Below are 27,786 nucleotides of genomic sequence, written 5' to 3'. Positions count from 1 at the left end.
CTTCCAACTGTGCTGTTGAGAGGAAGGGTTTGGGATTCAGGCATTGTCTGAGACATGCAGATTATGAAGAGTGAGAGAAAAAGCTGTGCAAACCATACCAAAATCATCTTAATTGCAACGCTGCCTGTTAGTGCCCAAGCCATTGAGTAGGAGAAGAATGGCAAAGAAAACGTACATGAAAGGAAGGTGAAAGGACACCAAATTAATTCTAATGTTTCCCCCTTATCTCCAAGTCCTGCCTGTGGTCTCTCTATCTTAAAAAGATACTTTGTGAAGTACAATTTCACAGAGAGAATGATTGGCATTGGAATGGGCTGCCCAGGGAGGTGGTGGAGTCACCATCCCTGAAGGTGTTCAAGCAAAGCCTGGATGAGGCACTTAGTGCCATGGTCTAGTTGACTGGCTAGGGCTGGGTGCTAGGTTGGCCTGGATGATCTTGGAGGTCTCTTCCAACCTGGTCGATTCTATGATACATGTACCAAAGGTAGCCCAATACTCTGCAGGACTAAGTTAGACATTCCCAGCTGCAGGATGCTTTTGGCTGCGATTATGGACGTTCATTTGTGCTGTATTTTGAGCTCATTGGCCCACTGTGCTTGTCGTAGTTCCTAAGCCTGCAAGAACAATGACAGTCATTTTATGAGAATGAGGTTGTAAATCACTTTTTCAGTTCACTGTTTTCCCCTGGCACTCTTCTCTGAAAGCATCTGAGGGAGCTGAGCTAGGAGGACACTACTTCACTGCTCAGTTCCTAAAAGTATCTCTGGTATCTTGTTGATTTTTATTCACCTGTGTTTTTAAGATCATTCTTCTGGGTGCAGTGTGGGTTGAGAGCAGCTCTGAAGAAAGAGATTTGGGTGTATTGATTGATGAGAAGCTCATCACAAGCCAGAAGTGTGCTCATGCAGCCCAGAAGGCAAATCATATCCTGGGCTGCATCAAGAGGAGTGTGGCCAGCAGGGATCCTGCCTCTTTACTCTGCTCTTGTGACACTCCACCTTGAAGTGGCTGCCCAGGGAGGTGGTGGAATTGCAGTCCCGGAGGTGTTCAAGAAAAGCCTGGATGAGGCACTTAGTGCCATGGTCTGGTTGATTAGCTAGGGCTGGGTGCAAGGTTGGCCTGGATGATCTTGGAGGTCTCTTCCAACCTGGTTGATTCTATGAATACTGTGTCCAGTTCTGGTGTCCCCATCATAGTATGGTGACATTTCCTGAACCTGCAGAAAGGCAGAAAGAAACTTATGAAACTTGAGCTAGATATGAAACTTGCAAGAGATGAGAAGGGCAGCAAGACATATATTGGTAGCAAAAAACATGAAGAGCTCTGTTCATGGACTAAAAGCAGTGGAATTTGTTCTCATTGTCCCCCATAGACTTCTTAACAGTCAATCTGGTGAAACACAGATGAGATAAATGGTGCATAAAAAATGACTGGGCTGCTAGGTTTGGACAGCTTAGTGAAGTCCAAGTTTAGATTGTGTGAAGTCTGGATGTTAGGAAGAAGTTCTTCAGCCTGAGAATGTTGAGACCCTGGAAGGGGTTGCCCAGGGAGGCGGTGGAAGCCTCATCCCTGGAGGTGTTCAAGGCTAGGCTGGATGAGGCTCTGGACAGCCTGATCTAGTGTGAGGTGTCCCTGCCCATGGCAGGGGGGTTGGAACTAGATGATCCTTGTGGTCTCTTCTAACCCTGACTGATTCTGTGATTCTAAGTCCAGACTGTTTTCTTGCTATATGGAATCCCACAGGGATTGGTACTGGTGCCAAGATTGTTTAATGTCTTCAGTAACAACCTGGTCACCAGGGCACCTTCATCAAATTTATAAACAGGGAGCAAAAGGGTGGTTGATATGCCAAGGAGCAGGCCTGCCACCCAGAGACCTGGGCAGGCTGGAGAGTTGGACTGAGGGCTATGTTATGAAGTTCAAACCAGTCAAGTGCCAAGTCCTGCATCTGAGAACAAATAATCCTTTGCACAAGTCCAGCAGAGGCTTGGGAACAAATAGGCAGAAAGCAACTGTGTAGGGAAGGGCTTGTGGTTTTTGGTGAATAGGATCAGGAGTCCTCAGAGAGCTCTGAAAGACCTACCACATAGAGGCTGTAACAGCAGTGGTGTATGTAGCAAGACTAGAATGGGAATCATAGAATGGTTTAGGTTGGAAGGCACCTCAAAGCTCATCCAGTTCCAACCCCTTGCCACAGGCAGGGACACTTCCCACTAGAACAGGTCACTCAATGCCTCATCCAACCTGACCTTGAACACCTCCAGGGAGGGAGCATCCACAACCTCTCTCTGGGCAACCTGTGCCAGTCTCACCACCCTCACTGTAAAGAACCCTTTCCTAACGCCTAGTTTGAATCTCCCTTCTTCCAGTCTAAGCTCATTGCCCCTATCCTGTCATTACAAGACCTTGTCAATAGTCCCTCCCCAGCCTTCCTGTAGGTCCCCTTCATCTGTCCATACTTGAGTACCAGTGACACCACATCTTCAATGCTTGTCCCAGTTTTGCAGTCTCAGATACTACAGAGAAGGACTGCCAAGGTGAATTGGATGCTAGAGCACACAATGTATGAGGGGCTAAGAGAAATGTGTTTGTCAGGTCTGAAGATAAGGCAGCTACCTGGAGATCTTAGTGCAGCCTTCAGGTCCCTGGGGGAAGCATTTAGAGTAGCTGGATCAGATTTGTCAGAGATGTTTAGTGACAGGTGAGAAGCAATAGACACAAGTTGCAATAATGCAAATTCTGACTGGGTATGAGAGAAGAAAAGATCTGCAGTTAAGAGTAATGTAACATGGAAGAGGTTGCTCAGAAAGCTGTGGAACATGGAGAAAAATGAAGACATTTAAAACAATTGGACGAGGCCTTTAGTTAACCTGAGTGAGTTCTGCTTTGAGCAGCTGATTGGAATAGATGACCTCAAGAAATCTCCCAATCTAAATTATGCCAAAATGCTCTGATTTTATTATTCTTGCCCTGCAAGTGGCTAAATGAGAAGAGACACAAATGAAGGAGCAGATTGGAGCAGCTATTCAAATCCATCCCATTATGTTCTCTGAGTCAGAGGAGGATGAGGATTGTAGAGAGAAGTAATATATTTTACTAGATCAAGGGATACAGCTGGAAGAGAAAAAGAGCTATATCTTTTATTAGGTTTGAAGGAGAAGTGATGCTCCCCAAAGCTGAAAACAAGTAGAGAACAATTGCTCTAAATTTTACATTTGTATTTAGAAGTGGGGGAAAAAATAGTAGGTACTTTCAGAGCAACAAAGAATCATAGAATCAGTCAGGGTTGGAAGGGACCACAAGGAGCAGCCAGTTCCAACCCTGCTGCCATGCCCAGGGACACCTTACCCTAGAGCAGGCTGCCCACAGGCTCATCCAGCCTGGCCTGAAACACCTCCAGGGATGGGCCTTAACCACCTGGGCAACCTATTCCAGGCTCTCACCACTCTCCTGCTCAACAGCTTCCTCCTCACATCCAGTCTGATCTCCCCATCTCCAGCTTTGCTCCATTCCCCCCACTCCTGTCACTCCCTGACAGCCTAAAAAGTCCCTCCCCAGCTTTTTCGTAGCCCCCTTCAGATCCTGGAAGGCCACAAGAAGGTCACCTGGGAGCCTCCTCTGCTCCAGCCTGCACAGCCCCAACTCTTTCAGTCTGTCCTCACAGCAGAGCTGCTGCAGCCTCTGAGCATCCTCCTGGCCCTTCTCTGGACATGCTCCAGCATCTCCACATCCCTCTTGTAATAGGGGCTGCAGAACTGGATGCAGTACTCCAGGTGGGATCTCAGCAAAGTGGAGTAGAGGGGGAGAATCACTTCCCTGGCCCTGCTGGCCACACTTCTCCTGATGCAGCCCAGGATCTGGTTGGCCCTCCAGAAGAAGACTCCTGGATAGAGCAGAGAAGCACCCACAGGATTGAAAGAGCACCTCCACCTCAGACCACCTCGTGAATTTTACCCTCAGTCCCCCAAAGTTTGCCTTCAATTGCAAACACTTCCTTCATTTTCACAGCTGGAAGAACAACTCGCTCCCACAATATGCCTCAGGAGTCACCATGAAAAAGAGATTCTAAACAACTCTTAGCACACCTAAGAAAGCTTCATCATCTGGCCTGAAAACTTAGAATCCTTATCGATTTCCACCACAGCTTCATTCATCACTTTGGGCCCAAACACTAATTTCCAAGTCACAAGCAGCAATATAAAGAAGAGAGAGAACACAGCCAGAACAAGGAGCAGTGCATCTAGCTGCAGTCATTTAACTGCCAATCAGTCATTTCAAACGAAAGAAAAAGTTGGGGTGCACACTGGGACCCTGAAACACCGACCTTGGAGCTCCAGGGAAATTTTACCTCTGCCCAAATCCCTTCAGAGCTACCAAAGAAACAAAGGATCACCACCTGTGAAATCATATCCCATCTTTCACCAAACCACCACCCAGACTCATGCTGTCATAGAATGGTTTGGATTGGAAGGGACCTTAAAGATCATCCAGTTCCAACCCCCCTGTGCCACAGGCAGGGATATCTTCTGCTAGACCAGGCTGCTTAAGTTCTCGTCCAGCTTAACCTTGAACACCTCCAGGGAGGGGACATCCACAACCCTCCTGGACAATAGAATCATATAATTAACCAGGTTGGAAGAGACCTCCAAGGTCATCCAGGCCAACCTAGCACCCAGCCCTATCCAGTCAACCAGACCATGGCACTAAGTGCCTCATCCAGGCTCTTCTTGAACACCTCCAGGGATGGTGACTCCACCACCTCCCTGGGCAGCCCATTCCAATGCCAATCACTCTCTCTGCCAACAACTTCCTCCTAACATCCAGCCTAGACCTCCCCTGGCACACCTTGAGACTGTGTCCCCTTGTTCTCTTGGTGGTTGCCTGGGAGAAGAGACCAACCCCCACCTGGCTACAATGTCCCTTTAGGTAGTTGTAGACAGCAATGAGGTCACCCCTGAGCCTCCTCTTCTGCAGGCTGCACACCCCCAGTTCCCTCAGCCTCTCCTCATAGGGTTTGTGTTCCAGTGTCTCATAACCCTCACTCTAAAGAATTTCTTCCTCATATCCACAGGCTCACAGGATGTTAGGGGTTGGAAGGGACCCAAGGAGATCATCCAGTCCAACCCCCCTGCCACAGCAGGACAATCCTATCTAACACAGATCACACAGGAACACATCCAGACAGGCCTTGAAAGTCTCCAGAGAAGGAGACCCCACAACCTCTCTGGACAGCCTGTGCCAGTGCTCTGGGACACTTCCAGTCAAGAAGTTCTCCCTTGTTCCCAGTCTAAATCTGCCCTCTTCCAGCTTCAATCCATTTGCTCACATCTTGTCACTGTAAAAAGTTCCTCTCCAGTTTTCTTGTAGGACCTCATTCTGGTACCTCCAGGTACTGGGAGGCCTCTGTATGGTCTCCTGAGAGCTTTCAGTTCTCCATGTTGAACCACTCCAGTTGCAGGGGAGGTGCTCTAGCACCTTGATCACCTTTGTGGCCCTCCTCTGGACCCACTCCAACAGTTCAATGTGCTACTTGTGTTTGGGGCACCAGAACTGGGCACAATACTCCACACTGGGTCTGATGGGAGTGGAGTAGAGGGTATGAATCAGCTCAGTTGCCCTGCTGATCACAGTCTCTTCACTTGAAAAATCCCATCAGTTGTATCCAGCTGCCTGGCTAAAACACTCCAGCCTTGAAAATTGTACTGCATTATCATTCATACATTGGAGAAAATGGGAATTTATTTCCTTCCTTGGGGGGAAAAAGAATGGGCAGCAGATTCTGACCCCCCCCCAGCTCCCTCCAGTCTCACTAAGTTCATTGCCCAAAGCAAATTTCATGGAGATCAGCATGCAGTGCTTGTTCAGTCCATTGTTCAGGAAGACTGGGAATTTTGGCAGGAGGCCCACTTGGCTAAGCAAGGAACTTCTTAATGAACTGAAATGCAGAGCACATAGCTAGTGGAAACAAGGGCAAACAACAAAGGAAAAGTAAAAGTGTGCTGCTCAGATGTGTGAGGACAAAACCCCAAAGTCCAAAGCCCAGTTGGAGGTAAAACTTGAGAGCACAAACCCTATGAGGAGAGGCTGAGGGAGCTGGGGTTGTTTAGCCTGGAGAAGAGAAGGCTCAGGGGTGACCTCATTGCTGTCTACAACTACCTGAAGGGAGGCTGTGGCCAGGTGTGGGGTGGCCTCTTCTGCCAGGCAATCAACAACAGAACAAGGGGACACAGTCTCAAGCTGTGTCAGGGCAGGTTCAGGCTGGATGTTAGGAGGAAGTTGTTGTCAGAGAGAGTGATTGGCATTGGAATGGGCTGCCCAGGGAGGTGGTGGAGTCACCATCCCTGGAGGTGTTGAAGCAAAGCCTGGATGAGGCACTTAGTGCCATGGTCTGGTTGACTGGCTAGGGCTGGGTGCTAGGTTGGCCTGGATGATCTTGGAAGTCTCTTCCAACCTGGCTGATTCTATGATTCTAACAAGTGAAGATTTTATGAGCATGGCAGAAGTGAGAATAAACTCAGAGAATATCTGGGTCCATTTTGGAGTGGGGATGGACAATGTAGACAAGGATGTAGGACTCAATGATTTTTTGTCTCAGGGAAAAGCTGCTCCCATATCTTTTCATGTCCCAGTGCTATATGGGATGGAAGACAGACAACAGTACACTGAAATCTCTAGAGCTGGAGAAGACTCTTCAGCAGGGCCTGAAAGATGTGGTTGATACCTCTGAGGCTGCCACTCTTTTGGAAAAGTCATGGTGGTTAGAGGGACCTCCAGGGAACAGCCTACAGCAAATCATGGAATCATAGAATCAGCCAGGTTGGAAGAGACCTCCAAGATCATCCAGTCCAGCCTAGCACCCAGCCCTGTCTGATCACAGGCTCACAGGATGTTAGAGGTTGGAAGGGACCCAAGGAGATCATTGAGTCCAACCCCCCTTCCAGAGCAGGACAGTACTGTCTAACAGAGATCACAGAGGAGCACATCCATCCTTCCTTTCATCTCCATCCTTTTTCTCTCCATCTCTGTCCTTTCAGCACCTCCCCTTTCCCACCGTGTCTGCCCTTTTCCCAACCCCACACTGCATTTCCCCCAAACTCACAGCACCTGGGTTCTGTTGGAGTCTCCTCCCACCCCAGGTGTGACCACTTTGCCCTCCCAGCCCACTCCCCTTTATATTCAGCCCCAGAAAGGGCAGAAGCCCTAAGGTTGCCCAACTGGGCAGAGGGATCCTCCTCCCATTGTCACTGGTGAGTCCCCTTGGTGTGCACTGGGTGAATGGTGGAGGGGATCAAAGGCCGGGGGGCCTGGTGGCCCCCCGGCTAAGCAGGGCTAGGCTTGATGGACGCTGTAACATCACTCACAGGTGCTGGCTGGGTATCATTGCTTGGGTTGAGCTCCTTTTCTTTTTAGCTGCCTCTTTCTGCTTGCCTCTGAGCAGCTGAATTAGCTGGCTGAAGTGGAAGCTCGTGAGGAAGCAGCAGTGTGTTGTTGTAGAGGGCTTCTGCAACTGAAACAACTCTAAGATGATAAAGCCCAACCTGCAACCCAACACCACCATGGCCATTAAACCATGTCCCAGAGTGCTGTTACCACATCTTTCTTGAACATCTCCAGGCATGATGACTGCATCACCTCCCAGGGCAGCCTGTTCCAGTGCCTGACCACTCTTGCAGCAAAGAAATTGTTCCTTGTGTCCATCCTAAACTTCCCTGGCACAATTTCAAGCCATTTTCTCTGATTGTATTGCCTGATACCAGGGGCAAGAAACCAACCCCCCTCTGCCTCCAACCTCCTTTCAGGGTGCTGTGGAGAGCAATGAAGTCTCCTTCCAGCCTTCTTTTCTCCAGGCTGTACACCCCCAGGTCCCTCAGCTGCTCCTTACTAGCCTTGTTTTCCAGACCCTTCACCAGCTTTTTTGCTGTTCTCTGGTCCTGCTCTAGCACCTCAAGGTCCTTCTTATGCTGCAGTGTCCAAAACTGGACACAGTAATTTTGACAGGGCCTCATTAGTGCTGGGTACAGGAGGGGTTCTTCATGAGGGTTCATCTTTTCTTTTCCTGGCAGTTCCCCATAGAGGTTCAATATTCTTGCCCATTAGTTATCATAGGAGGCCAATCTATTAGAGAGCAGCTCTGGGGAAAAGGACATGGCCTTCCTGGTGGACAGCAGGATGGCCATGAGCCAGTAATGTGTGCTAATTGGTAGTCTTCTGAGGTGCAAAAAGAAGAGTGTGGCCACCAGGTCGAGGGAGGTTCTCCTCCCTCTATACTCTGGTGAGGCCACTGGTGGGCTACTGGGTCCGGCTCTCATCTTCTCCAGTTCATGAATCATAGAATCAAGCAGGTTGGAAGAGACCTCCAAGCTCACCCAGGCCAACCTAGCACCCAGCCCTAGCCAATGAACCAGACAATGACACTAAGTGTCCCAGCCAGGCTTGGCTTGAACATCTTCAGGGACAATGACTCCACCACCTCCCTGGGCAGCCCATTCCAATGCCAATCACTCTCTCTGCCAACAACTTCCTCCTAACATCCAGCTTAGACCTCCTCTGGCACAACTTGAGACTCTGTCCCCTTCTTCTGTTACTGCTTGCCTGGCAGAAGAGACCAACCCCACCTGGCTACAGCCTCCCTTCAGGTAGTTGTAGAAGGACAGGGGCTTGCTGAAGAGGGCACATCAAAGGTCTACGAAGCTTCAGGTAGTTGTGGACAGCAGTGAGGAGTGAGGTCTGCCCTGAGCCTCCTCTTCTGCAGGCTGCACACCCCCAGCTCCCTCAGCCTCTCCTCACAGGGCTGTGCTCTAGGCCCCTCACCAGCCTTGTTGCCCTTCTCTGGACATGTTCCAGTATCTCAACATCTCTTTTGAATCAAGGATTCCAGAGCTTGATGGGAAATTAGGAAGCCAACAGAGTCACTCCCTAATAGGCAGCAGATGGTATAAAAATGTGTGATGGCCACAAATAAGAGTTGTGAAGGTTGATAGTGGATGCCAGGAGTTACTTATTCACTAGGAGCATAAAGAAGCAGTCAAACAGGCTTCCAGAGGGGTGGTGAATCTCTGTCTTGGCAAGCTTCAGTACTTGTTTGGTTAGACATGGCCACAAAGATGGATTTGGTGGTTGCTTAAGCCCAATTCTGATCATTCTGCCAACCAAACTTTCAATGGTCTGTGAACCATAACATGTCTGAGCAACATGTCAGACCTGCCAACACTTTTCCAGGACCATCATGGTCAATACACCGTTGCAGAAGCATCTAAACTTCTGAGTCCTGCAGAAGCACATCCCAGAGCACACTGTGCATTGGCCAAGTGAGTCAGATGCCCACACAGTTTCCTTGGCAGTACCACAACAATAACCACTCACTGGAAATCTCACAGAGCCCATCAGGAAGGGACAGAAGCTCCCAGTTAGCAGAAGGACGTGTTTTTTTCCCAGAGTAGCCACTCTATCTGTGGCTGCTCAGGTCTAACCCTCCAGGGAGATGATGTACAAAGCACTTTCAGCCAAGGAGTGCGGGAACTAAAATGCAGACCCCTGCTGGGCACTAAAAATGACAGCCTAAAGAGAGAGATTTGCTTTGTGGCACATTGTAATTCCCTTCTCAAGCCCCTCCACCTTTCAGAGGCAATGAATTGCCTCTCTTTTTCTCTTTTTGCCCAATAGGAGCTAATGACCTTACCAACTTTTTCCTACCTCACACCACTCTTAGGCTCTGCAGGTACCAGCCACTTTTTCTCCCAGATAGCCTAACTATTTAATGTAATCAAGTTAAACTCAGACTTGAGTGTTCAGTTGCCTTTAACACTCAAATGCTGCTTTTATTTCAGCCTTGAAAAATGGTTCTTGTAACTAGAAGGCTGTTTTTTTTTCTCCCCCACCCCCAACAATCTACTGGATCTAATAAAAGATACTATCTAGCCCTACAAACTTTGCCCCATTTATACTCCTAGATTATCATGCACTATAGAACAACTTTTCTGAAGGACATAGTTTCAAAGAAACATGGTTCCAAAATAAAATGTATAACCCTCTCCTCCACTGCCACCCATCTCTTTCCATGGAGGTGCATACCCAGGCTGCCTGTAAACTGATTTTTCTGTTGGAGCCAGATGATATGGCCAAAGTTTAATTGACTTTAATTTGGAATGCTTCAGGTCTCAATCCTGACAGAGGATTACTTCCTGCAAGCTGCTGAAGGCTGGTGTAAGTCAGCCATTGCAAGTTATCTGTTTGTCTTTATGAACAGCATCAATCTCAGCCTCATCAGTGCAAACACAAACAAGACTGTGTTGTAGCAGGCTTCTCTGCTCCTGGATATTGCAGAGCTGAGCAATTTGTAATCAGAGAATCAGACAACAGTGGGGGCTGGAAGGGAGCTCTGGAGATCATCTAGCCCCATCTCCAGTAAAGCAGCTGCACCTAAATCAAGCGGCCCAGGAGCACCTTTGAATCTCTCTAGAATAGATTCTACATCCTCTCTGGACAGCCCTGTTCCAGAGCTCCAACACTGTTGCAGGGGAGAAGCTTTTGCTTGTGTTTAGGTGGAACTTCTGTGTTCTAGCTTGTGCCTGTTGCCCCTTGTCCTATCATTAAGCAGCACTGAGAAGAGGCTGGCCTTATCCTCTTGGCACCTGCCCTTCTGTATAGGGTTAACACTCCTGGGGGAGTGACCCTGAACCTGACCCTAGGGGTCTCGGCCCCTCCTCAGGGGTGGGCCACACTCCAGGTGATGGTTAGCCCACTCCCCCCACTTCCTGTGGTATAAAAGACAGGAGTTCTCCTGTCTCTTCCTCTTTTCGCCCTCTTGCTCACTACCTGCGTTCATGACCGCACACACACACTGATACTGCATACCAGCCACGAGGCAGAGACACCATCACACTACTCGGGTTGTATCCATCCCTGTTTTGTATTTTGCTGTTTTCCCTTCCTTATCCTTTGTAAACTCCCCTACCTCCAATCCCTTTTTTCTAAGTTATTGTTAAACTTTTCCTTTTTAACTTCCAAATCGAGTGAGATTGATTTATTGGGGTGTCCCTACCTTTTATCTCTCTCCCTGTCTTTTGGGGAAAGGAGGGGGAGGAGGGGAGGGCACTCTATAAACTCTATAAATTCTATAAATTGTCATTGGGTCTACCAAATTTATAAGAGTCTCTGGGAACTTGCATTTGAACCCAAGACAATTTATTTGGCGCCCAACGTGGGGCTAGGTAGAAAGAATTCTTTCAGAGAAGATTTGGAAGTTAAAAAATGGATATTCTGAAAGTCTTAATCATTAACGCTTTTGCATGGCTGTTGTGGGGCTGGCTGTTAAAGTTTATAAGTTACCATGTCTTCTGGATTGTCATTGATATGCTCTGGGAATATTCTAAGCTTTTGCCTGCCCGAGTCTATGCCTATTTCCTGAATTCTGTTAGTAATATCACTGTGTTTAGAAATGTTTCTGGAACATGGAATCAATCTGAGTATATGCATTGGAGCACAGAAGCTCCAGATATTTTGGGCGAGAAATGGTACTGGATAGCTGTTATTTCACTGTGTGTAAATGTGGGTTTGGGAATTAATAAGATAGCGGTGAACTGGGACACGTGGAAATATCGAGTGGGCGCCGCCATTAGGGTGCTTAGGGGGAGGGGTGGTCCTCACTGCCCCAGCTGCAACTGCGGGGGATGGGCGACAGGGCAGACCGCCCCTAGCGCGGCTCCGCCCCGAACTCCGCCTCCGGTCCCGCCCAGGGCAGCCCCCCGGACCCTGCCCCCTCAGCCCAGCCCCCTTCACCTAGCGCCAATAACCACGCGGCCAGCAAGATCAAATCAAAACCCTCCCGCAGATGCCGATCCAGGGCAAGGGACCTCTTCGGGAACCAGCACCCCCCAGCAACAGCAACCAGCTGGAAATGGACCTGATAATGGAGTGATCCTTATCAGCTCCACGCCCAGAAAGGAAATCAGGCACATAAGGCAGGAGTATGCAAGGGCAAACGGACAGTCCCTTTTAGCCTGGCTTTTGAAATGCTGGGATGCAGGAGCAGAAACAGTGGACCTAGATCACAGGGAGGCGAAACAGCTGGGATCCTTGTCGAGGGATGGAGGTGTGGATAAGGAGCTGGGAAGGCTCGATGGTACCCACTCACTTTGGGCCAGGCTTCTGATAGCTGTGAGGTACAGGTACCCGACTAAGGATGACATGATTTTCCATCCCCTTAGATGGACAGATATGGAACAGGGTATCTCATACCTGAGGCAAATGGCGGTTCAAGAGATAATTTATGGAGCCGACCAGAGGCCCTCGGACCCTGATGATGTCCGCATGAAGCCAGCCCTCTTAAAGAAACTGACTCAGTGTGCCCCTTCCACATATGCCCCCACATTGGGAGCACTGCTGCTGGGCAGAGACCCCAACAACCTTCCCACAATCAGGGAGTTTGTGAATGACCTAAGACAGTTTGAAGACAGTTTGTCGAGGAAAACCTTAATTGCCACTGTAGAGACCCTCACCCAAGAAATGAACGAGCTGAAAGCCTCTTTCTCTGAAATGCAGAAGGCAGAGGATGACTGCTCTTCACCTTCAGAATGGGTGCAAGTCTCAGCTGTAAGGAACACACGCCGCCGTGCTCCTCCTCCTCCTCCCCGCAGGAGACCAGCCCAGAGCAGACAGGGTACACACAGGGGGTCACTCTGGAGAACACTGTGTGACCATGGGGAAAACATGGATAGATGGCATGGCCAGCCCACCTCAGCTCTATGGGCCAGGGTAAGGGAACTGCAGGGGACAAACACAGGGAATAACTCCTCCAGAAGAGGGGTTGCCCCAGTGTCCCGCAGGCAGCGCTCTCGCTCAAGGGGTGGTGAAGCCAGTAACTCAGGTCCATGTGCCTCATGCAGTCACACTGCTCAGAATTAGAGGTGCCCTGTCTCCAGCCAGGCGGAGGCCAGGGATAACAGAGTATATTGGGACGTGTTTGTGAAATGGCCTGGCACTTCTGAAGCCGAGAAGTACAGAGCGTTGGTAGACACCGGTGCCCAATGCACTCTGATCCCCTCCAGCCACAGGGGGACAGATACTGTTACAATTGCAGGAGTCACAGGGGGGTCTCAGGAGTTGACTGTGCTGCAGGCTGAGATAAGCCTCACTGGGAATGTGTGGGAGAAGCACTCCATAGTAACTGGCCCTGATGCACCTTGCATCCTGGGGATTGACTTTCTCCGGGAAGGGTACTTTAAAGATCCGAAGGGGAACAAGTGGGCATTTGGCATAGCAGCTGTAGAGACTGCAGACAAAGAGCAGCTGTCTATCATGCCTGGCTTGTCGGATGACCCTTCCGTGGTTGGTACCCACAAGGTGGAAGATGTCAAGTTACCTATTGCTTCTCGTGTAGTTCATCGCAGGCAATACCGCACCAACAGAGACTCCCTGCTACCCATACAGCAGCTGATTCGCCGCCTGGAGCAGCAGCTTGTCATCAGCAAGAGCCACTCGCCCTTCAACAGCCCGATATGGCCAGTGCGAAAGGAGACGGGGGAGTGGAGACTCACGGTGGATTTCCGAGGCCTGAATGAAGTGACTCCTCCAATCAGCGCAGCCGTGCCTGACATGTTGGAGCTGCAGTATGAACTGGAAACAAAGGAGGCCAAATGGTATGCCACAATTGACATTGCTAATGCTTTCTTCTCCATCCCCATTGCAGAAGAATGTAGGCCGCAGTTTGCCTTCACCTGGAGAGGAGTCCAGTACCACTGGAACAGACTGCCTCAAGGGTGGAAGCACAGCCCTACAATCTGCCACAGCATCATCCAGACTGCACTGGAGAAGGGTGGAGCTCCGGAACATCTGCAGTACATCGATGACATCATTGTATGGGGTGAGACAGCAGAGGAGGTCTTCCAGAAGGGTGAGAAGATCATTAATATCCTGTTGGATGCAGGTTTTGCCATTAAGAGAAGCAAAGTGAAAGGGCCTGCCAGAGAGATCCAGTTCCTGGGAGTTCGATGGCAGGATGGCCGACGCCACATCCCTATGGATGTGGTGAATAAAGTGGCCACTATGGTGGAACCCACTAACCGGAAGGAGACACAATCCTTCCTGGGGTTTGTGGGCTTTTGGAAGATGCACATTCCCGGGTACAGTCAAATTGTGAAACCCCTCTTTGACGTTACAAGAAAGAGGAATAACTTTGAGTGGGGACCTGAGCAGCAGGTGGCATTTGACCAGATCAAACGAGAGGTGGTCCATGCCATGGCCTTGGGACCAGTTCGAACCGGCCCAGAGATTAAGAACATTCTCTACACAGCAGCCAGTGAGAATGGTCCTAGCTGGAGCCTATGGCAGAAAGCTCCTGATGAGACAAGAGGCCGCCCACTCGGGTTCTGGAGCAAGGCGTACAAAGGCTCAGAGACCAAGTATACCCCCACAGAGAAAGAAATCCTAGCTGCCTATGAGGGAGTCAGAGCTGCCTCTGAGGTGATTGGGACGGAGTCACCACTCCTTTTAGCTCCAAGGCTTCCAGTCCTGACTTGGATGTTTAAAGGGAAGGGTTCGACTCCGCACCATGCCACAGATGCCACTTGGAGTAAGTGGATGGCTCTGATAACTCAGAGGGCTAGGATGGGGACTCTCGAGCGTCCAGGCATTGTGGAGGTCATCACCAACTGGCCAGAGGGCACTGACTTTGGAAAGCCAGCAGAAGAGAAGGCAGTGACCCGTGCCGAGGAAGCCCCCCCATACAGTGACCTTCCTGAGGAGGAAAAGGCATATGCTCTCTTCACAGATGGATCCTGCCGCCTGGTAGGCAGCAAGCGGAGATGGAAGGCTGCCGTCTGGAACCCCACACGCAGGGTTGCAGAGGCAAGAGATGGAGAAGGCGAATCCAGCCAGTATGCTGAGGTGAAAGCCATCCAGCTGGCCCTGGACATTGCAGAACGAGAGCAGTGGCCAATGCTATACATCTACACCGACTCATGGATGGTAGCAAATGCCTTATGGGGGTGGCTGAAGGAGTGGAAGAGAAATGATTGGCAGAGAAAAGGGAAGCCTATTTGGGCTGCTGATCTCTGGCAAGACATTTCTGCACGCCTGGACAAACTGCCAGTTAAAATCCGCCACATCAGTGCTCACATCCCAAAGAGCAGAGCCACTGAAGAGCAGCAGCATAACCACCAAGCTGACCAGGCTGCCCACATCTGCCAGATTGACCTGGACTGGAAGCACAAAGGTGAACTGTTCTTAGCTCGGTGGGCACATGACTCTTCTGGTCACCAAGGAAGAGATGCCACATACCAATGGGCCCGAGACAGGTCCGTGGACATATCCATGGAGGCCATAACTCAGGTTATCCATGAATGTGACATCTGTGCCACCATAAAGCAAGCCAAGCGCATGAAGCCTTTGTGGTATGGGGGAAGGTGGTCAAAGTACAGGTATGGGGAGGCCTGGCAGATTGATTACATCACTCTGCCTCGGTCTCGTAGTGGCAAGCAGTATGTGTTAACCATGGTGGAGGGAAGCACGGGGTGGCTGGAAACCTACCCAGTACCTCATGCTACTGCCCGTAACACCATTCTGGGCCTGCAGAGCCACATCCTGTGGAGACACGGTACCCCAGAGAGAATTGAGTCAGACAATGGGACCCATTTCAAGAACCACCTTGTAAGCAACTGGGCAAAAGAGCATGGGATAGAATGGGTTTATCACATCCCATACTACCCACAAGCTGCAGGAAAGATTGAGCGACACAATGGCCTGCTGAAAACCACCCTGAAGGCTATGGGAGGTGGAACTCTCAGAAACTGGGAGAAGCACCTTGCAGAAGCCACTTGGCTGGTGAACAGCAGGGGATCAGTTAACAGAGCTGGTCCTGCTCAGTCTGCCCTACTGCCCATAGTTGAGGGAGATGGAGTTCCTGTAGTCTGTGAAAGGAATCTACTGGGAAAGACTGTGTGGGTTGCTCCTGCCTCTGGTGGGGGAAAACCTATCAAAGGGGTGGTATCTGCAGAGGGTCCTGGTCACACATACTGGGTGATGATGGAAACTGGTGTTATCGAGTGTGTCCCTCAGAGAAATCTCTCTTTAGCTGAAAAGGTTTTGAAATCTCAGAGTTGATTCCATGTGTTCCAGATACTTTCAGGTTATCTTGTATTATAGTTGTATAATAGTTGTATCATAGTTGTGCAATACTTGTATCATAGTTGTGCAATACTTGTATCATAGTTCATAAGGGGTTACAAGTTGTTTTTGTAGTTATACCCTCACCATTACACGGCGTCCAACAGAACCTACATGACAGCAGCAGCTATCCAGAGTCCTACAACATCGCATCACACCACGGCGTCCAACCAGAACCCTGCATCTGATTCGTCACTGATGCCCTGCAGTGAGAGACTGTTCCTGACTTCCCTCCAGAGGATGTCTACAGCCATCTCATCTACACCTGTTCCCCTGATGCCAGACACCAAGAGAGACTGTTCCTGATGTTTTCTTCACAGAGGGAAAAGACTTCCCTGAGTTCCAACAAGAACTGTTCCTGTTTCACTGACTTTTCTTCCGTTCCTGCCCTGCTCACACCTCACCAACCTGCACCGGGCCAGAGGAGCACATCGCCTTGAGATACAGCCGGGGACCAAGAAGGACTTCACAAACTCTTAACCCATGGACACTTTTCCCATCTTTGGAGAAGAAGACTGTTTCATAGGAAGGTGGAAGTGGTCTAACCAAGGGGTGGAATGTATAGGGTTAACACTCCTGGGGGAGTGACCCTGAACCTGACCCTAGGGGTCTCGGCCCCTCCTCAGGGGTGGGCCACACTCCAGGTGATGGTTAGCCCACTCCCCCCACTTCCTGTGGTATAAAAGACAGGAGTTCTCCTGTCTCTTCCTCTTTTCGCCCTCTTGCTCACTACCTGCGTTCATGACCGCACACACACACTGATACTGCATACCAGCCACGAGGCAGAGACACCATCACACTACTCGGGTTGTATCCATCCCTGTTTTGTATTTTGCTGTTTTCCCTTCCTTATCCTTTGTAAACTCCCCTACCTCCAATCCCTTTTTTCTAAGTTATTGTTAAACTTTTCCTTTTTAACTTCCAAATCGAGTGAGATTGATTTATTGGGGTGTCCCTACCTTTTATCTCTCTCCCTGTCTTTTGGGGAAAGGAGGGGGAGGAGGGGAGGGCACTCTATAAACTCTATAAATTCTATAAATTGTCATTGGGTCTACCAAATTTATAAGAGTCTCTGGGAACTTGCATTTGAACCCAAGACACCTTCAGATATAGATAAGATCCCATCTTGGTCTTTCTGTGCCAAACGGCCCCAGGTCTCCGAGTTTCTCCTCATTATGGAGACACTTGAGTCTCCTCATTAGTTTTATAACTCTCTGTTGGATTCTCCCCAGCAGTTCCTTGTCTCTCTTGAGCTGGGGAGCCCAGAACTGTACCCAGTGCCCTAGATGTGGCCTCACTAAGGCAGAGTAGAGGTGGGGGAGAACCTTCCTCAACCTACTGGTCATACTCTTCTTACCTTACATGCACTGCAAATCCCCAGATCTTGCAGCTGAAAATATACCCAACATAGAATCATAGAAGCAACCAGGTTGGAAGAGACCTTCAAGATCATCCAGGCCCAACCTAGCACCCAGCCCTGTCCAATCAACCAGACCATGGCACTAAGTGCCTCATCCAGGCTTTGCTAGAATACCTGCAGGGATGGCAACTCCACCACCATCCTGGGCAGCCCATTCCTGAGCCTCTTCTTCTGCAGGCTGCACACCCCCAGCTCCCTCAACCTCAGCAGAGACCAATTCTACCTGGCTACAGCCTCCCTCACATATTGTGAATACCTTAGGTGTAGCTACTTTTCAGTGTTACAATAAAAACCCAGCCCTAAGGAGCTGGGGTTGTTTAACCTGGAGAAGAGGAGGCTCAGGGCTGACCTCATTGCTGTCTACAACTACCTGAAGGGAGGCTGTAGCCAGGTGGGGTTGGTCTCTTCTGCCAGAGAAGCAGCAACAGAGCAAGGGGACACAATCTCAAGTTGTGGTGGGGGAGGTCTAGACTGGATGTTAGGAGGAAGTTGTTGTCAGAGAGAGTGATTGGCATTGGAATGGGCTGCCCAGGGAGGTGGTGGAGTTGCCATCCCTGGAGGCGTTGAAGAAAAGACTGGATGAGGCACTTAGTGCCATGGTCTGGTTGTCTGGCTAGGGCTGGGTGCTAGGTTGGCCTGGATGATGTTGGAGGTATCTTCCAACCTGGTTGATTCTATGATTCTAAAGCAAAATTGCAGTCAAATGCTTTGTCAAGCCTGTATTTTTCAGAACTAGTGATCATGGGTGGAAAAAATCTTTCTGAACAGTCATCTTTTATTGTTTTGCTGATATTAAATCAACCCATCATGTGATTGCTGAAAGCACAAGGGATCTACTGAGGCCAGAAAGGATCACAGTCCTCTTCATGGCCTGCATCCCCATGTCACAGAGATGGCTTTTCAATCTAAGATTAATTGATGAAGGCTTTTGTTAAACCCAAATGTTGCATTAAAGAAGGATTGCAGCAAGCCATAGTTAAGGCACAGTACAATCTGAAACTTTGGTAGTTGTTTATAGTCATGCTGGAAGCCAGCCCCATCGTTGGAACTATTCTAGGAAGACACTTTCAGCAGTTTCACTCTAGGTCAGAGTTCACTATGAGCTGCTCCACTGTATAATGAACTAAGCCAGAGGGGTTGGCTTAGTAGTCTAAGTATCAGCTTTGAAATATCCAGACACCCTGGAAACAAAGGTTTAAATCCCAGCAGGGCTGACTCAACCCTTCCACTTTTTGAGGCAGATAAATGGTGTGCAGTGTGCAAGACTATCCATGGCCCTCTCTGATAACATGAGAGCTGAAAGAAGAGCCATGTGAGCTTCTCTCTCTGCACATGAAAGGGCTTACTGCCTTCTTCTTAAGGGTAAGCTTCTTTCAAACTCTTGGCCAAAATTTTTTCATCTCAGAAAGTTGTGTGGCTCTGCCTGTATTGTTTGTCTGAGTGATTATTGCCTCCCATTTTAGGGACAGAAATGCTCCAGTGAGACTGCCTGCACTTTAGCCTGATCCAAAGCCCAGCAAAATTAAGATTGCTGGGCTAGTTTGAGGCAAATTGGGATATTTTAGTGAGAAAATTAGAGGATAGGCTGTGAAAAGAAAACAATGCTGATGTCTACTTCACTCACAGGTTTGCTGAGATGTATAACAGCAAGGACACAAATGTAGATAAGACAGTGTGTGTGTGTGTCTGTCTCTTGCAATGTGTATTGCCCTACTGATTAGATCTGTGTAACTAATCCTTCTGCTTCTAAATCCCCCTTGCTGATCCTCCAAACTCACCTTGCACATAAGGCAAACTCTGAGATAATATAGAGGGGTGGGAAGAAGGTGGAAGGGTGGTTGGGAGCCCCTCCTGGGGACTCTGATTTCTGGGAGGGCTGCTGTGTTTCTGTATTACCTTCAACTTGTCTATTTCTGCACACAGCTGTAAATACTGTAAATATCTGCCAAGCTGTGAATATGAAGCTTCATTCTTTAACTTCCAGCTGGCTGAGTCTAGTCTGGGTGATTACATAAGAGTGAGGGGGTGGGTAACTCCCAAACCATCACAGTTGCTCTTGTAACCTTTGTATTGATTTTTTTCTGGTGGGGTGTAGCACCTTCCAAAACAACCCCTAAGATGTCCCCACCACTAAGCCACAAACGTTAACAGCAGTGCCTGTAGCAGAGTATGTCTGAAGATACTGGTAGATGGTAGATAGTAGCTGAAGATGAGCCAGCAGTGTGCCCAGGTGGCCAAGACAGCCAATGGCATCCTGGCCTGTATTAGGAGCAGTGTGGCCAGTAGGACAAAGGAGGTTATTCTCCCCTTGTACTCAAAACTGGTCAGGCCACAGCTTGAGTCCTGTGTCAAGTTCTGGGCTCCTCAATTGAATAGAGATGTTGAGATACTGGAAGGTGTCCAGAGAAGGGTGACAAAGCTGATGAAAGGCCTGGAGCACAGCCCTGTGAGGAGAGGCTGAGGGAGCTGGGGTAGTTTAGCCCGGAGAAGAGGCTCAGGGCTGACCTCATTGCTGTCTACAACTACCTGAAGGGAGGCTGTAGCCAGGTGGGGTTGGTCTCTTCTCCCAGGCAAGCAGCAACAGAACAAGGGGACACAGTCTCAAGCTGTCCAGGGGACCTCTAGGCTGGATGTTAGGAGGAAGTTGTTGTCAGAGAGAGTGATTGGCATTGGAATGGGCTGCCCAGGGAGGTGGTGGAGTCACCATCCCTGGAGGTGTTCAAGAGAAGACAGGATGGGGCACTTAATGCCATGGTCTGGTTGATTGGCCAGGGCTGGGTGCTAGGTTGGCCTGGCTGATGTTGGAGGTCTCCTCCAACCTGGCTGATTCCATGATTCTATGCAATTCCCATGTGTTTATGGCCTCTTAGATCTGCATCTGCGCATACACCCAATATGAAAATGAAACCAAACAAATGTGGCTCAGTCCTTCTAGTCACCTCAGCCCACTTGTCCCAGTTGTGCTGCATATTAACATTCATCTCACAGCAATTTGCCTACAGGAATTTTGCAAGATGAAAGTTTGATGCATAAGAAGAATCTCAGGACAGAGCGGTTCCCTTAGCAACCTTGCAGCCAGCTCCAGCAGCCTTGACCCAGCTACAAAGCCCTTCACAAGCCAAGGAGACACCGTTAATGACAGCTGGCTGAAATTTGGGAGTACTGATAAACTGCCTTCTTATCTGGAAATCACCTTGGAGGAATATTATCTTTATTGACTTGCTTTAAGACAGAAAAAGCAAGCCCACAATCCGCTGCTACAAATTAGTACATGATAATAAGCAGCAATACCAATTTATTAGTGTGCCCTCCCTCTTCACCAGTAGAGCACCTGGGGCACTGAATAACAGAGTAAAAATAAACAGAGTGTAATTAATTAACACTGATTACACTCCCTCCCCTCTGGACCATCTCAAATGTAGCTGTTTAGGCCTGTCTGGTTCACCCATGCCCCTCCCCACAACACCTCTTGCAGCATCCTCTGGCTCTCTGATGCCTCTGCAAGCTCTGGCCTTGCTGCCTGTGTATGGAGTCAGCTTTCAGCTTCACAGAATCACAGAATTTCTTTGATTGGAAAAGACCTTCAAGCTCCTTGAGTCCAATCATTGGTTTCACACTGCCAAGTTCTTGACTAAACCAAATCCCTCAGCACAACATCCAATCACTATGAATCGCTGTGGTTGGAAAGGACCACCAGGATCAGCCAGTCCAACCTTCACCCCAGCATCCTTCATCACCAGACCATAGCCTCAAGCACCACATCCACTCTCCTTTTAAACACCTCCAGGGATGGTGACTCCACCACCTCCCTGGGCAGCCTTTCTCTGTTATTTTTTTGTCACTTATCTGCTTGCTTTTCATCCCCTGATCCCATTTTGTGGAGGGGAAAAAAAAAGGTGGTGGTAAACCCCAAACAGGTCACTTTTGTGTCTTGTTGGAGGGTAATAAGTTACTGACTGCATTGGGGCAGGGAGAAAATATTTAGAGAAGATTATGTGCCCCTGAAAGACTGTGGCTGGAGATCACAGCATCTCAGAATGGTAGGGATTGGAAGGGACCTCTGGAGATCATCTATTCCAATTCCCCTGCCAAAGCAGGATCACCTAGGGCAGGTTTCACAGGATCTCATCTAGGTATATGTTCTGAAAGTCTCCAGAGAAGGAGAATCATAGAATCAACCAGAATGTGATGGTTTGGGTGTTACCTGCCCCCCCACACTTAAGAAAATCACCCAGACTAGACTCAGCTGATGGAAATTGAGTGAAGCTTTATGTTTACAGCTTAGCACAAGATACAAGCAGGTATTTCCAATAGATACAGAAACACACAAGTTAAAAAGTAATACAGAAACACAGCAGCCCTCCCAGAAACCAGAGTCCCCAGGAGGGGCTCTCAACCACTCTTCTACCTTCTTCCCACCCCTCTACCTTTCTCCAGACTTTGCCTTACGCTCAAGGTGAGTTTGGAGGGTTGGCCAGGGGGGTTAGGAAGCAGAAGGATTAGTCAGGCAGCAAATTAGGTCAGAGAGAGAACTCCCTTATCTATATTTATGTTCTTGTTCATCTCAGCAAGCCTATGAGTGCAGTAGACATCAGCATGGTTTCCTTTTCACAGCCTATCATCTAGGCTTTTATCCCAACTAGGCTCAAACTAGCACAGAGACTCTACAACCTCTCTGCTCAGCCTGCTCCAGTGCTCTTTAGTCCTCACAAGAAAAAAGTTTTACCTTATGCTGAGGTGGAACTTCCTTTGTTCCAGTGTGTGTTCATTGTCACTCATCCTATCAGAGGGCACCAGTGAAAAGAGCCTGGCATCTTCTTCTTCACACCCACCCTTAAGGTCTTTGTAAACATTGCTCAGATCCCCTCTCAGCCCTCTCTCCTCCAGGCTAAGCAGCCCCAGGTCTCTCAGCCATTCCTCATAACAGAACTGTTCTGTTCCCTCAGTCTTCTAGCCCTCTGTTGGAACCTTTCCAGTAGTTCCCTGACTCTCCTGAGTTGGGGAGCCCAGAACTCAACACTGTCCTCCAGCTATGGCCTCACTAGGGCAGAGTATAGGGGCAGGAGCTGTGGCAGTTGCTCCAGCATAACCTTCTTTCCATTCTTGCATTTTGAAGTCGTTGTGGGGAAGATGAAGTGTTCAAAGACAAATACACTCAGTCTAAACCATTACTCATTCCAAGCCTCAGTTCTGCATCTGTAGCTCTTCAGAAATAGGCATCAGTAGGTTTAGATTAAATGCTGATAAACAGATGATAGATGCCTCAACAGCTCACGTTATTTGGAAGTGATTTTCCTCAGCTTATTCACCAGTCTCTAGAGCTAAAAGATATCTCTCATTAGAGGTAGCTACACATCACTCATTTTGAATCATCCTTTCACCTTGAGATCAACTTGGGCAAAGTTCAGGCACTGGCAGAGCAGGTAGCTGCTTTGGACAGTGAACTGCTGGTGGCTGCAAAATTGATACTGGCCCTTGCTGACATAGCTTGGAATCTTTTTGCCTATGATTGGCTGCCCTTTCTCTTGGAAGGGATAGGGACTGCCTGGCTGAGCCACTTGAGCAACCCTCAGAGCAGCCATCTCTCTCCCTCTGCACTGTTGCCCTGTGGCTGGGGCCAGGGTGTGGTGCTAGGGAGGGGATATCTCCAGGGTGGAAAAAGCAGGACAGGCTCATTGCACTGCCAATCTTTAACTTCTCCCCATTCTTTATACTCTTTGTGCAAGAGGACACATTCATGGCACAAGGGAGGAGAAGGGAGCAGATCAGTGTCATCAACCAGCACCACCAAAAGTCTCCTATAGTCTTACTGTGAAGTCAGGGGAGCAAAGTACAGCTATCAGCTGTGCTCCTGCCCCGCAGCACTGTGGTGACATCTGGGCAAAGCTGACAAAAGCACTGGCCAAGAATGCCACTGCTACAGAGAATTTGTAGTCTCAGTAGACAGAATGAGTAAAGGTTTATTGAGGTGGAAAATGGGAAAGCAGTGAGAAGAAGTAGGAGAGTTCAACACAAAGGACATCAGTAATGTCTTTCAGAACTAGATGTGCAAAGATGGACCTGCATCTCCTCTTCTGGGCTTCTCAATTCAAGAGAGATGTTGAGGTGCTGGAAGGTGTCCAGAGAAGGGTGACGAAGCTGGTGAGGGGCCTGGAGCACAGCCCTGTGAGGAGAGGCTGAGGGAGCTGGGGGTGTGCAGCCTGCAGAAGAGGAGGCTCAGGGCAGAGCTCATTACTGCCTGCAGCTACCTGAAGGGAGGCTGTAGCCAGGTGGGGTTGGTCTCTTCTGCCAGAGAAGCAGCAACAGAGCAAGGGGACACAGTCTCAAGTTGTGTTGGAGGAGGTCTAGGCTGGATGTTGTTAGGAAGTTGTTGTTAGAGTGATTGGCATTGGAATGGGCTGCCCAGGGAGGTGGTGGAGTCGCTGTCCCTGAAGGTGTTCAAGCAAAGCTTGGATGAGGCACTTAGTGCCATGGTCTGGTTGACTGTACAGGGCTGGATGCTAGGTTGGACTTGATGATCTTGGAGGTCTTTTCCAACCTGGTTGATTCTATGAAAAGAGCAGGGCTTGGGTACAAGCCCATCACTCACAGAAAGCAGAGCTGTTAAGATTTTATGACTGACCATGGGCTCCTCAAAAAGTTTGAATTTAAGCCTCTAAACATCCAGCTCAGAAGAAAAACACTTTAGGACATTGCAGTCTGAATAAAGTATTAAGAGGTCTTAAATATCCACAGGAGTCTCCTTTGAATGAATAAGCCACAAGCATTGCAAATTTTAGGCTTTCAGAACAAAGTCAGAGGGATTGATCTCAGGAATGTGTCACCTCTAAACCAGACCAAACCCATGACAGAATAGGTGCTGAAATATACAGGCTAGGACAAAGGACATTCTTGCAATGACACTGCTCTAAATTCAGTGTGATTGAAAGAAATTCAGCAGTTTATCAGTAATTTTTCATGCAATAGAAATTGAAAGGGGGAAAAAATGTATTTGCCTCAGTTTTGTCTTGTTGTGCTGATTAGAAACATCCCAATTTGTTTTATGATACCATTTGTACCGCAAGGTTCCAATCAGCACTTTAATAACCACCACAACCCAAAACCTCATCAGCCCTGCTTGTATCTCTATAAAAATTTATGGCAGCATCATCTTGCCAGGGCTTATGACTGAAGAATTCCACTTAGATGGAGGATTTTGTGTGATTTTTGAGTTGAAGGGGAGATATTTGTCAAGAGTTGGATGCAGCTGGCTAACACATCAGCCCCACATGTCCATAGCAGCAAACACTGACACTTTTGGGAGGCTGTTTTATGCCTACTGCCTCTTACAGTGGCCTGGATGCAGAAAAGAATGAGCAGTAGAGTGGTTACAAACCTGAGTTTGAGCTCCAACTGAAGCCTAGGGATGGGAAACTAGTTCTACCTTGAGAATTGCCCTGCCTGGCAACAAGTGCTGGTGCTGGTGAGTGATTCTCTCTAGTCATTGGAAACTGAATTGCAGTCCAGGCCCTCTGCTTATTTCCTTAGGCATGTCTAGAACCTGTCAGATCTTTACAATTAAAACACTTGTATTGGCTTTACTCCACAAACCAATTCTGTTCTTCCCTCCTAGTTCCTAGCTTCAACTAGTAGTTTTAGAATCGTGTAATCATAGAAGTGAGCTTGGAAGAGACCTTTGAGTCTCGGCAAGCCTGGAGTTCACAGTCTCACCACCACTGCTAAGCTACGACCACTAAACCATGTCCTTAAGCACCACATCTCCATGTCTACTAAATACCACCAGGGATTGTAGAATCGTAGAATGTTAGGGGCTGGAAGGGACCTCAAATGATCATAGAATCATAGAATCAAGCAGGTTGGAAGAGACTTCCAAGATCATCCAGGCCAACCTAGCACCCAGCCCTAGCCAGTCAACCAGACCATGGCACTAAGTGCTTCATCCAGGCTTTGCTTGAGCACCTTCAGGGATGGTGACTCCACCACCTCCCTGGGCAGCCCATTCCAATGCCAATCACTCTCTCTGCCAACAACTTTCTCCTAACATCCAGCCTAGACCTCCCCCCTGGTTCATTCTATGTCATGTCTCGATGGTAACCATAGCACCCATGGAGCAATCCATAGGGAAAAACACAAAACCAATAAAGAAAGAAATCAAAGTGTTTCCCTTAGCCTTGCTGAGATCAGAACCAATGAGAGCCTAATCCTGGTGCTGGGTGTCCTCAGCTCCTTTTTGATCTGCATATGATGGATGTGGATGGAGCCTGCACAAACACTCAACACCACACAAAATTCATCCCTTGGAGCTGCTGCTCTCAACCTCCCCTTTCTAACTTCCATTTTTCTTCAACTTTAGTTGCAGCATGCAATAGTTAAATAGGAGGAAGGGACTGAATGAGGCACTTAGTGCCATGGTCTGATTGACTGGCTAGGGCTGGGTGCTAGGTTGGACTGGATGATCTTGGAGGTCTCTTCCAACCTGCTTGATTTTATAATTCTATGATATGATCTTTTGAGGTCCCTTCCAGCCCCTGACATGCTCTGATTCTACAAGAGTGGGTTTGGTTTAATGGTGACTACAGTCTGTCAAATTCCTGCTGTTAATTGGTCATGTTTATCTCCTCAGTTGAAAAGAGACTTTCTGAGGAATGTGATTTATGGAAGAGATGGCTGGGTTTATACCTCTTTAATACAAAGCAGGCAATCCTGACATAAGTCAGCACTAAAGCATTTAACCAATACACTGTTAACTCATAAAACAGCAAGTCAGCTTCCAGCATGAGTCAAAAATCAGTCACTGGCAGGTTCTGCTCACTTGGTAGGAGTCTCTGGGTGAATTCTCTCACATCCAGACCTTAAAAATAGATCTTTTTTTCTCAAGAGGTGGGGAATTTAGCTCAGATTCTCATCACAAAGCAGTCGGTTTCCAGTCCATTGTTATAGCAAAGACCTAGGTGCAGACAGGTGTGAGGCTTTTTATATGTTCATTGGCTTGCCCTTTATTTATTTATTTAGGCTGCTGAAGGAAATGTCACTGTTTTATTTTTCATGACTACTGCACCACGGAGACCAAAAGTGGATGGGCTTCACCACTGTGCCTTTATTTCTGAGTTCTCCTATGGCTCAGCACATGGACTGTTCTTTACCATATTGCCTTATGCAGCTCTTTGCTTTTCACTTTCCTTTAGAGTTACTTCCTACTGTACAACTGAAGACATGAAAAAAAGAGAAGAAATAAAGGATAAAATGACAATAAAGGCTCCCAGGGAAAAACAAAAGGCAGGAAACATGAAAAGGACTTGCGAAGGAAAGGGCACAAAAGCACAAAGTACAAAGGAGCCTAGAGTTGAAAGATTACAGAATTAAGGGGGGAGGGGGAGGGAATGTGCTAATGTAATCTTAAGAGAAGAGGAAAAGGAGGGAAATAATTCAAATGAAAAGCCATCACAGGGAAGATAAAAAGGAGGAACATTAAACAAAAACAAAAAACCTACAAAAAGAGGTATTTTTAGGCAGCCTGTTTAACCTGAGGGGACAGCCTGCAGAAAAGCCAGATGGAGTTTACTGAAGTTATTATCCTAATAAAATGTGTAACAGAACAGAGAGCTCCATAACAGCACTTTGACTGGAGAGCACACAACCCTGTTCTCCCTCTCCTTTCAGAGCCAAAAGCTTTGTTTTCAGTAGATCATCACAGAATGTCAGGGGCTGGAAGGGACCTCAAAAGCTCATCCAGTCCAACCCTCCTGCCAAAGCAGGATCACCTAGACCAGATCACACAGGAACGTGTCCAGGCAGGTTTTGAATATCTCCAGAGAGGGAGACTCCACACTGCCCAGGGCAGCCTGTTCCAGTGTTCTGTCACCCTCAGATGAGCAGCAGAGATTTTCATCACAGCAGGAATGTACTGGTTGCACCACCAATACTGCTGTTGAGTAGATATCAAATTATTTTCCCCCCATTCTATTACTATCTAATATTAATGACTAATCTGATAATTAAACTATTCATCTTGTGTCATGGATGGAGTTGAAGCTGCTGCTGTTACTCATGCCATGCAGTCATGCCAACTTCTCAAAGTGCTAGCTGGACTAAGGTATTATGGGGCTTGAAGTTCAGATTGCAGTACAGAAGGCTTCCTGTTCTGGTTGTTGCTTCTTAGAATCATAGAATCAACCAGGTTGGAAGAGACCTCCAAGATGATCCAG

At 48.3% G+C, this 27,786-nt stretch overlaps 1 long non-coding RNA gene across 1 annotated transcript in view; it reads left to right on the top strand.

Moving 5' to 3' along the window:
• Window positions 1-27,786, top strand: part of LOC135181529 (uncharacterized) — a 71,109-nt gene that overhangs the window by 5,539 nt on the left and 37,784 nt on the right. The gene's annotated exons all lie outside the window — the stretch shown is intronic.

This window comes from Pogoniulus pusillus, chromosome 15, assembly GCF_015220805.1.
Source record: "Pogoniulus pusillus isolate bPogPus1 chromosome 15, bPogPus1.pri, whole genome shotgun sequence".
NCBI lineage: Eukaryota > Metazoa > Chordata > Aves > Piciformes > Lybiidae > Pogoniulus > Pogoniulus pusillus.
Note: the sequence above shows the minus strand (reverse complement) of the source record. Positions and strands in the feature narration are given on the sequence as shown.